Here is an 8,523-nt window from a genome sequence, read left to right on the forward strand (position 1 = left end):
CTTACTTCTCCCCACCTCCACCTCTCTAAAAAATTCTAGGTCTTAGTACAGTCTTAGCTGACATCAGCAGCTACTTTCAGTTGCACTGGTAAGGTGATACAGCTGAGGAAACTCACCTGAGACTATGTAATAGAGATCAGTGTTCACAGAGTCATGATTCCTCTATAATCTTGTGACTGTTCACTGTTCTATGTAGATCTTATGTGGAGCTCACAGGTTTTGATGACAGCTTGCAAGACTCCTAAGTTTTGCTTTGTTTCACTTTCTTTTTAGAGAATAACTTGATAGAAAAATGACTCCCAAGTAATTATTCTAGAGTACTTGGAGACTGATAAAATGTAATGCAAGTCAATTATTTTCTGTCTATTTATTGCAGTACAACTGGAAAAACAGACTCCTTGGCAATACTAAACTTGTCAAAATCGAATCCGAAACTCTTGTTTTGTTTTCCTATTTGATGCCTCTCTTTCTGGGCTTTACACTAAAACTCAGGAAACAATACTTGTGAAAAATGGGGGAGTGAAAGCTGCTGCAAGTGGTTGAGCAGAGTCAGGGGAATCCCTCTGTACAAACCAGCCTACCTCCCTTTATGTCTCAGAGAACAAGATCACTGTTCCTATGTCATGCCCTTACGTTTGTGCTGCCCCTGAAAACAAGCGATTTATTTCTGAAAAACTAGAACAGAGGATACTGAGAGAAAGACTGTCTCTAGCTAGTCACTGGCTTCCCCATCTAGAGTAAGTTAAACAAACAAACTAAAATCACATCCAGTTAAAGAAGTAACTTTAAAGTGTTCTCCTAAAATACAGTCCAGCTTATTTTTATTACTATATCCTAGAAAGCTACTGGTTTAACCAGGTCAACATTTTGCACTTGCACTGGGGAGTGTGACTGGATCAGGGAAGTAATTCTATATTTGAATAATGACAAGGCAGAAGCCACACAGTACGTGATGTGACGGTGGTCCATGCAGGATGAAGTTCAGAAAGTGCAAGGGCCATTTCACCCTGTTCATACCATGTAGAACAAGATGTGTGAATTCCAACAGATCTAATTTCAAGTTAACTCCATATTTATACTCCTGGTGCTCATCTGTTGCACCAAGAAAAGATCATCTGAAAAATGTGATCCCTGTTAATAGTAGCTAAAAGGCTCATTCAGCTCATCAAGTAAAGCAAGCAAAATGCTTACTGGCAGGAACAACAGCTGTATGCTTGACCTTTACCCATTCTGTCTTTTCTCACTTCACATTCAGGACCAGGCTCAATGCATTCTTCAGAGGCATGTATTCCGAAAGAGAGGGCTATTTTTATTCACCATGTGGTTTCTCAGCATAGTGGGTCTTTAGGAATATTTCCTTTCACGTCAATCCCTTTAAGCATTTTACAGAGCATAGTCTGTTCTGGGAAGTCAGTAAATTTGAATTCATGTTTTGAAGTTTTATCATGACTTGGAATATAATGTGCAGAAGGCAGATAGCACAGTTGATGAATAAAGCAAACGCAGACTATGTAGTCCTGCTAAAGCTATTACCAGAATATTTTACATTTTCCATGCACCCAAATTAAACCCTTTATGCAAGCAAAGTAATCCAAAACCATCTGGCACTAGAATTTGGGATTTCATAATGCTTTAATGAAAACCATGTGAGCAGGATGTCCAAAATGTCTGTGTCAGTGGGTTGAATTAATACATGCAAATAAGATGAACTTTGCAATAGTTTTGTCCAGTTGTCATTATGTCCAGTTGATGAATACCTTATACCACTGCTGTTCAGCAAGGATAACTTCTGCACTTTTACCTTGCCTTGCCTGACACTTGTCACTTCACTGTTCCTGAGCACAGAGGAATAACCAAGTGAGGGAGGAGGAGCCCGAACTATGAAGCCAGATGTACAACTCCAGCATAAAGCTAAATAGCCACATTATTTTTTTCCATCTTGTTACTGAATGACAGTAAGAATTTGTAACTATGGTTCATCAAAGACCTATTTGGCCTTCAGTATGGAAGAGATGCTTCATCCTTTGCCTAGCTGTTCTCTTGAAGTGCTTTCCCACCCTACATTTCAATTTAATAAGCAATGGGAATAACTGTGACAAAGGGAACTCAGGATCACTTTGAATTCAGTGTCACTCTCTCCTCCTGTCAGGGCTGAATCCTACAATGAATCACCACTGGGTGACCGGGCAAATACTGGTTCTGCCTAATGGAAGCCCAGTGTTTTCAGAAACCTGAGTGGATTGCAGCCAAACTGACTCCTTACGTATTTAATAACTGTCTCTCTCCTGACCATGCCTCTCCCAAATATGCTACAAAAAGTTTTGCCAATACACACTTTATCTTTCCAGACTCCTTGGGGTCCCAGCCAGTTATCTTCCCCATGCGGATTCTTTATTCTTTGAGGGCATTGCCAGAAGTCACCTACACTCTTCACACTGGGTCTCAGGGCCCTGAGGACACTAACAGGCCTTGCTGGCCTTGACCAGCCTCACCTGGTTCCCCCACCCACAGTCCCTGCACGTGGACCCAGGAGCTCCAACTAAGTACAGCCCTGGGCCTTCAGTCCTGGCCCAAGCTATGTTGCAGTACTGCTCAGCCACAACTGTACCTGGCCATGGACCCCATGATCCTGACCTCTGGACTGACCTCCCAGCTTGACCTTGGATCTGTCTCTTAACTGTGGACCTGCCCAGCAACCACTGGACTATACTCTCAGGGGACCTGATCCTGGCCCTGACTTGCGGACTGACCTGTTGGCCCTGTCTCATCACTGTGAATTTGTGGGATGATCTGGACTCATGCTTGAACCTAGCTACTATCTTTGGGTCTGGCCTGCTTGCTCTGGTTGGTTACCTTGGGGCTGGACCTTGGCTGTGTTACTGCGCTCGGCTTCTGGCTCCCTGCCCCTTAGGGAGCGGGCTGGAGCTTGCTGCTCCCTGACAATGGGTACAGCCTTGTTTGTTAGACTGAAGTTGTTTACAGATCCCCCAAAGTTCAGAAAATCCAAAATTTGGTGACAACATAACTGAAAATAGACTTGGAATAAATCTTGAGTAATAATGATTTCAGAACTGATTATTCCAGCAACCCTGCTGCAAAACAGAAACAGTTTATCCTGTGTTGATTATTTCGCATTAACCCATGCAATGCCCAGCTTCATTGGTGCAGTGAATTCTGCTGACTGCTTGGGCTGCTGGAAGATGACTCTGCTCTACTCCTGACCTGTGCAGCACACTGTTCAACCTGATCTGGTGATGTTTCTAAAGAGCATCAATGTCCTTGAAAGTCCTTAATACTGGCCAGCTCTGGTTGGTCAGCATTTTGAGAACCAAGCAACTGAAGAAAGTCCAGGCTACTCTTCACTGAGTGTTCACTTCTAATTTACATCAGATTTTAGCAGCATAGGAAATAAACCACAGCTAATTGCTGACTTATTAGCATAGCTCATAATGTAGCCCCTCCCATTAATGCCCGTGTTGTCCCATGGTTGCTCATGGGTGTGGGATGTCTCCTTTTTCGGCACAGGATCTCCCAGCTACCCCAGGTGCCCTCCTAGTCAGTCACACAGCTTCTGCCTCTGCCACAAGCTGCCTCACTATTGAAGTAAGGCAAGGTAGGTGAGTCGCTAGCTTGTACAGCTGGCATATCAAAGGGGGGAATTTTATAGGTCAGTCCCATCCTCTCCTTGAGAACTGCTTCCTGTGCCACCACCTTTGTCTTTTCCCCAAATACATTTTTGTGGATGACCTGAGATGCTAACCCCAGACTTAGGGGCACAGGAGGACTTCTTCCTCGCTGCACAAGTGTTATGTGGTGCTTTTCCTCTTCACTTCCCGAGTCCTGAACCTCCCTGCCTCTAGATAAACTTTATTACATTCCTCAGTCCTAGTGCTCTCATAGGAGAGGTGGATCCTAACAAGATAGGATTGTTGCATCTCTAATGAGAAGAAATTGAGAGATGCCAGCTTTCAGCTTGCACTTCGAAATGCATACAACAGGCAAATGCTGTGCCTGAGTGTAAGAGACAGCTTTACCCTGGCAGGGTGGAGCAAGAGAAGAGGGGACTCATCTGGCACCAAGTCTTTTTAGGCAAAATTTCAAACGAGAAAACCTTATAATAGTGTTAGTAATCACAACAATTATATTAATCTGGGAATGCAGGACTGAGATCCTTATGGCAACTTCGAGCCTCCCATAAGCATGTAGAAAATCACCTAATGGTTGCTCAGTTATGTCAAGTAATCAATCAGGCAAGGACCAAATAAAGGCAGGAATCTATTTTACATAATTTAGCTATGCTTCTATTGAAGCCTCAGGCAGCTATTTCTTATTTGTGAGAAGCACAGCTTACCCCACCCACCAGTCACACTGGTTTGTATTTCCGTCTTCAGTATCTGAATGGGCAGAGCAGGTTAGGAAGGCCAGCATGGCCTGCCACTACGAAGGGGTGCCACACCGCTGCAGTGGGGCAAAGACGCAGATGCTCAGTATTTCCTTTGCATCCAGCTTTTCAGCCACTCGTCTACCGCCAGAGGATGCAAAGGGACGCTCAGTTTAGAAATGTAGTTTCCGGACCATCTCTCAAACCTGCAAGCCTTATTCCTCTGGGCTGTCCTCTGGAGCTTCTCTCCTTGTCCCTACCTCGAACAAGCCACCCCCAATTCCTGGTTATCCATCCTTGCCAGCCTTCCTGTTCTAGTACCCTCCCAGAGCACAAGCTATACTAGCATTAGTGGTATACTAATAGTAATATACTATATTAGGACACTATACTGGTAGTATAGTACATTACTACTAGTATAGTAATTTTAACAGAAATGTTTACTGATAATTTAGTAGTTACTTTATTCCAAAATAATTACAAATTCTGTTTTTCAACTTAACAACTTCAAGTATTTTGTTATTATCTTTTTATAAAGCTGTGGCTATATATCTTTGAATACCCAAATAACTGTCAGTTTACTGTCCCTGTTGCCAGGTCATGGCTAAGGACAGCCTAATCCGTTTTAAGGCTTTAATGCACGTTCCCCAACACTGTGAATCTTCATGTCAGCCACAAGAGGGAGGACGTGACATGCAGTACACTGAAGATTCCAGTTTACCGAAGGAGTTTCCAGTTTACAGGAAAGTTGCACTAGTTTACATTAAGATTCTATTTTAAATCAGTTTAGTCAAAATCGGTGCAAGACGTTGGCTGACATTTGTAGTCAAGTATAAGAATAGCTTATTTTGGGTTGCCATAAACAGATTCCAAATTGACATAAACTAAACTAAGAGTATTTACAGAAGTGTTTATACCAGTTTAACTGAGTTGGTTGAAACCTCCACGGAAGATTAACCAGTGGGACTTTTGTGTTTGGGTAAACACTAAGCCTGAAATACAGTAATTTAGCTTAGAATAGGAATGAAAAAGTCTGTTTTATCTTCAAAAGTAAACTGTGTACTATATTCATCAGCAGCTTCACAGAAAGTCCCTCTTGAAGAGACTACTCATCTGTGTTTGATTGTTTCGATTTGAATATTTTGCACTAATTTTTGTTGTTGATTCTGCTTCATACGAACAATCCCTTAACACTGGGGCATTCTGTGAATGCAGCGAGACAACTGAAGACAAGGGAGAAAAGATGTTCTAGCACTCGGCTATTTGGGACCTTTGCATTTAAAGCACAATTTGTAGCAGACTTTCTGGTAGCTCTCTAGAAAAAACTTGCTCAGAATTTGTTTTAAAGATGGTGCTGAAGTGTTGCTGGTTTGTTTGCTTGCTAGGATAGAGGGGGAATCAATGTTCGGAGTGATTCAATTTTGAAGGTCTTCGAAAGACCTGTAGCATATCTTCTGAATATTTTTTCCATCGCTTGCTTCTCTCAGTTAAGATTGCGTTGTTCCTCCCTTTCATACACTTCCTCCTAGGCTTTATAATCTGCATTGCCCCAAGGAAATGCAGCTGTCATGATAGTTCACAGATCAAAATTCAGCCTTTAATGTAGCTAAGGCTTGATCCATTAACTACTTTGAAGATTATGACCAAAGCCTTAAACTGGCATCTGAAATATGAAACTTCAGCATGAGTTAATGAGGCCCAGGAAAGCTGCACAGGAGGCAGCTATTGTATCCAATACGGTGTGATTATAAAGAGAGACAAAAGCAACTAGCACTGCAGCAGAAGTAGCAGGGCAAAGTAAAGCCTGAGACAGTCTGAAGCAAGATTAAAGATGAGTAATTTTAAAAGTAAGAAGGAAGTTTTGGCTACAATATTAAACAGACATAGAAACTAGCAAAGTCTGAGAACAAGAGTGACGTGACCTTGCTCAGATTCATAAGAAGTCAGGCAGCAGCATTCATCATGTTTAGGAGTAACTCTGAGCAATGCGAAACACAGAGAGAGGTTGCCCTGGAAGCGGAAGGATGGATAGTGGTATCCCCAGAATGCACAGGAGCCTCTTGACAGGGGGAGAATCTAGTGACGTAAGTGGTGATAATCCAATTTATACACCATGGGTCATGTCAGCTGACAGTAAATGGAAGAAAATAATCTAGACTGGGAAAGGATGTAGCAGTGACAACCACATGTTCATATCTGAAAGTTTCTTTTGAGTGAAAAAAGAACTTCAGTACTTGAAACTACTGTTAAAAAAAAGTTGCACCTACATGTTTACCAGCACAGCACTAGAGTGCCAAAGATGGACCTACAGTTTTACTGGGTCTGAGCTGAAGGAGAAAATGAGCAAGAAGGAATCATCCACAGAATCGATTAAGCAGGACATATTTCAACATCAGCATAAAGAGAGATGCTAAGATTAAGGATCGACCAGAAATAGCCCAATAAGTTTTCCCTGAATCAACATTTTCTGATGGAAAACTTTCCTGTCTGGAAAAGTTTCAGCAAGCTTAAATTGTTACATTGAAAGTACTAGTTATCACTTCTCCATTCTATAAATACCAAGTGCTCATGATTGCGGGCTTTTCAAGTTTATTATAATTCTGATTATGCTGTGTGACTCATTGGAACAGACCAAATGACAGAAAATGTAAATTGACAAAACTTAGAGATTTAGATATTAGAATTATTCCATTCAGCATATACTTCATGGAGGCTCCCATTACAAAAATATGTTAACATTTTGTTTTCAAATACTTACCACTACTTGTGCAATTCAAGGTCAAGTCACTACGACTTGGTTGTACTCTGCATATCACTATCTTCTCTTTTATACATCACCAGCTGAATGAATGTATTTCCATCTGAATATTAAAGAGGACAGCCTAAAAAGCAAAAAAATGAATGAGTCACATTTGATATTTTCAACTGGGTGATATTCATAAACAAACAAATCTTTTATCAGCTGACACAGTGAAAATGGTGATAGGCTTGTTCATACAACTAGCCCTAGGTTATCCTTCAGGATTTGCCACCGAGTCAGGCAGGATTCAAAAAAGAATTAATCTGAGATGGCAGGTCATCACCCAACTGATAATGAGCAATTTTTTTGTGATAGGCGGAGGACTGGACCTGAGGTCCAAGGAATTTCTTTCTAGTTCTATGCCCTAATTTGGACAACGCTATAGATTAACTCAGTAACTCAGTTATTGTGAAGGAAATAATCCCAGCAGAGTTAGTTCACAGCAGGTTGTTAGTGCCAGAAAAATTACATCATATACAGGCACACTGTAACCTTCTGTTGAGGGGACAGTTCACAGATGACTTCCAAGAAGTGAAGCTCGAATTTAGAATTAAATGTTAACTGCTTACTGGTAGTACTTTTGTTCTGACCAGGTATTTATTTTGTTTAGCTGTCTGGCAGCCAGGTGCTCTGTCAGGCTTGACTCCCTGCAGCTGAGAAGCAGAATATGAAATGCAGCTCAGTTTTTCATAGTGACTTTTTTTTTACTTCTTTACACTGGCTGAGGTATAGGTATAAAGGTATAAATCTTTGTGCTTGTTTCTCAGGCCTTGTCTCACAGTTCATTACAAATACACATACTTTGGGTCACGGACTCTACAGCTCAATACCCACAACTGTCAAAGACAATGTCTTTGAACAGCATCTATGCCCCTCAAAACAGCTCAGCCAGTTGTGCCATGGCAATGGCTCATGCATGATACAGTCACACAGGCTCCAAAACCATTTTAAATATAGAGTCCTCTATCTACATGTGCAGCTGTGCTCACTAATGAATTGCAGCGCTTCTCATCTGCACAAGCCCAGATACAGTTTGTGGTTTATGGATTGCGAGCATTTGGCTGCAGAAGCTTCCACATGTTCTTTATATCCTTGTAGTTGGAATTTTTAGTCCAGAGCCATGACATGCCAGCTCCAGCACTCCCATACTACCAGTGAACACGGCACTGAGACTCTAGTGTTAGTTTGCTTTTTTTTTTTTTAATGTTCTGAGAAAGACTTAAGCGTTAACGAACCTTTGTGATCCAGGATTTGAATAAAGTAATTGGAAAGAATGGCTTCAGCTATTCAACCCCTTAACCCCCTTTCTCCATCCAACACTGCCACAACCATTATTAACTTT

The 8,523-nt window shown here is 41.6% G+C and overlaps 1 protein-coding gene across 2 annotated transcripts in view; it reads right to left on the reverse strand.

The window, feature by feature from the left end:
• Positions 1–7,211, reverse strand: part of CNBP (CCHC-type zinc finger nucleic acid binding protein) — a 30,379-nt gene extending 23,168 nt beyond the window's left edge. The window contains exon 1 of one of the 2 annotated variants that reach the window (XM_072876371.1): positions 7,140–7,211. The gene's annotated coding sequence lies outside the window, so the exon portion shown is untranslated. The remainder of the gene's footprint in view (positions 1–7,139) is intronic. The other variant, XM_072876376.1, reaches the window with a different exon arrangement.
• Between the last annotated feature and the right edge of the window lie 1,312 nt (positions 7,212–8,523).

This window comes from Ciconia boyciana, chromosome 11 (genome assembly GCF_034638445.1).
Source record: "Ciconia boyciana chromosome 11, ASM3463844v1, whole genome shotgun sequence".
In the NCBI taxonomy this organism is placed as follows: Eukaryota; Metazoa; Chordata; class Aves; order Ciconiiformes; family Ciconiidae; genus Ciconia; species Ciconia boyciana.